At 49.2% G+C, this 2,774-nt stretch overlaps 1 non-coding gene across 1 annotated transcript; it reads right to left on the reverse strand.

Annotated features, from left to right (window-relative positions):
• Positions 1-1,917: 1,917 nt before the first annotated feature.
• Positions 1,918-2,059, reverse strand: LOC118083294 (U11 spliceosomal RNA). Its single transcript, XR_004692370.1, has one exon. It is a non-coding gene; the product is annotated as a U11 spliceosomal RNA (small nuclear RNA).
• Positions 2,060-2,774: the final 715 nt, after the last annotated feature.

The following is a 2,774-nucleotide window of genomic DNA, read 5'->3' on the forward strand; positions in this document are numbered from 1 at the left end:
TTGCTCAGTCCCAGTTCCTGTCAACCTAGCAGTTCGAAAGCATGTCAAAGTGCAAGTAGATAAATAGGTACTGCTCCAAGCGGGAAGGTAAACAGCATTTCCATGTGCTGCTCTGGTTCACCAGAAGCGGCTTTGTCATGCTGGCCACATGACCTGGAAGCTGTACACCGGCTCCCTCGGCCAATAATGCGAGATGAGTGCCGCAACCCCAGAGTCGGTCACGGCTGGACCTAATGGTCAGGGGTCCCTTTACCTTACCTTTAATATTAATGCAAGTGAAATAAAACATAAATTTTAACGGATGGTTTGAATCTCTTTTCAAAAAGTCATGGGGTGGGGGAGAGAAATGTTGCTTGAAAGACTAAATCCTTTGGGTGTTATCAACATGTTTTTCTTTTCTTTTTTTAACTGCTATTTTGCCCAGGCCATAAAATTCCACAAAACTCCTTTAAAGGATGTGATCCTATAATTGCACTTTCAGCCATGGAGCCCCACCGAAATGACTCGTAACATTTGTTTAGGAACCCAGCCAGTTTGTGTGGGGTACTGGGATATTGGCTTCTTAGCTCTCTCGACCACCTGTTCTTTGGAAACACTTCTAAGGCTGAGTCTGTTGGGAGATGATATTTTGGTGCTGTTCTTCATGTGAGAGAGCTAATAAAATAAAAATCTTGAGGAAGGTTAGATACTTCCCTTTGCCAAACGCAGTGTTGAACTCCTGTGCTCCCCCCTCCCACCCGATCAGCTCCCTGCAGGGCCCCTCTGCCTTCAAACAGTGGCACAACACCAAGATATCCAAGTGATAAATATTTCCCCACCATTGCATTGCCTTGACCTCCTGAGGCATCCCATTTGTCTCTCCAGACCTGTTTCTTAAGGGAGGTGTTACACAAACAGGTTCCATATGAAGCAACAGCAGCTGCCTTATAGAAGGTCAAATAGCTTGTCCACATAGCTTAATACTGTCCGTTCTTCCCTACTGTGGCTTTCAGGCAGATAGGGCTTTTCTTTACCACCTACAACCTCAGGAATGGGGAATCTCTGGTCCTCCAGGTGCTGTGGGACTCCCATCATCCCTGATCATTGGCTGTGCTGGAGTTGTAGTTCAGCAATATCTGTAGGTTCCCCACCCCTACGCTGCCCAATACTTGGGACCTTCTGCATGCAAAATGTGTGCTCTGCCACTGAGTGATGGGCTCTCCCATCAATAACACAGGGTGGAATTTCACAATGCATTCACTCAACCCAATAGTTGAGGGGTGCCCTGCCCACCTGGGAATTCGTTTGGGTATTTCAAGATGCCCCAAATTTACCAAAACCACTATGTCTTTGCCTCCACATCTGGGGAAAGGTGGGGTTAGTAGGTAGGGCTGGGAGTAATGTCTGCTAGGCTTCATCTTTCTTAGCTGATCTCAAGCTTTTCATGAGAATTGCTTGAGGAAGCCCATAGTTGTCATCTTGAATGCCTTCCCCCTACCATAATATTTTGAGCAAGGAGTGGGTGAGACCAACATCAGGGAGTTTTGGTGCCATGGCCCAAATACTGGGAAAATTTAGTCTAAGCTCATACTGCCATGTTGTTTTCTGATCTGAAGGAATTAATTTCCTAACAATCTGTTCCCTTCCTCCCAGGGGCTTAGCGAGGGAGGGGCGACGGGGGCGGTCCGGCCCGGGTTCCACTCTGGGGTGTGTGTGTGACACCCGGCGCCCTCCCACGAGCGAGCAGCCAACCGCCACCCAGGGAAAAGCTCAGTGGCTGGCAGCTTGCTCACTTGCTCTGCCAGCGCGCTGTGCTGCTTCCTGCTGTGGCGGAGGTGAGGGGGCAGGCCAGAAAGGGGCATCATCATTGGCCGCTGACACCCCTCCCTGGCCTGCCCTTCTCCTCCACCCTAGCAGGAAGAATGGACGACATTAAGCAGGGGAGCCAGAACAAGCGATTACCAGCTGCCCCAGCAAAAAAAAATTTGCTTTCGAAATCTCTTGATAGAGATTCCGCACAGAAAGAGGCAAACCTGCAGCCGCCCCTCTCCATGTGCCACTCCCAGCAGAAGCCCTTTTAAAAAGGTACCCAGAATGCACTGCCATTATTTGCATACGTATAGAAAAAGCTGGTATCAATAACTTTCTACAGAAATACCACTGGATATTGAGCAGGAGAGGCTGGGGGTGGGGAGGGATCAAAGCGAATCTGAAGCTGCTGTAGCAGCATGCCCTCCCCAAATATTATTGTGGTAGAATTTTGCTCGCTGTGACTTGTAGAAGTGTCTCGGGCAGCTGGATAGGGTGTGAGCCTAAAGGCTTTTTAAAAAGAGCTTCTGCCCTCCGTAGCCCAGCCCTTGCCTCCGCCCGCTGGAGCAGGAGCGAGGCTTATTACCGGGTGCCTCCCAAGACTCATATGGCGGTGGGGTGGTTTGCCGCGTGCATGTGTGTTGCGTATGACGCATGCATTGTGCGTGGTGATGCCCCGCCCCTAGCTGCATGCCCCTGTGCTGCCTCGGGTGCCGGAACGGCTTAATCCGCCCCTACTTCCCCCAAATTCTTAATTTGGGCATCATCACTAGGAACCAGGATGTGTTAAAGATATAAGTTTAAAATGCATAAAATGATATGTTTGAATGCATTATTTTGAGAAATGCTTTGCAGATTGCATTAGTTAGGAAGCTTGCCTCTATGTAAATGTGGCAAAGAAAAGGGCGGATGTTTCCATTTCAGGTTAAATGATGACGCATCCTGGAAGCCCAAGCAGAGATCTCTCACAGCAGGAGATGAAACCG

The sequence above is a fragment of the Zootoca vivipara genome, chromosome 3 (assembly GCF_963506605.1).
Source record: "Zootoca vivipara chromosome 3, rZooViv1.1, whole genome shotgun sequence".
In the NCBI taxonomy this organism is placed as follows: domain Eukaryota; kingdom Metazoa; phylum Chordata; class Lepidosauria; order Squamata; family Lacertidae; genus Zootoca; species Zootoca vivipara.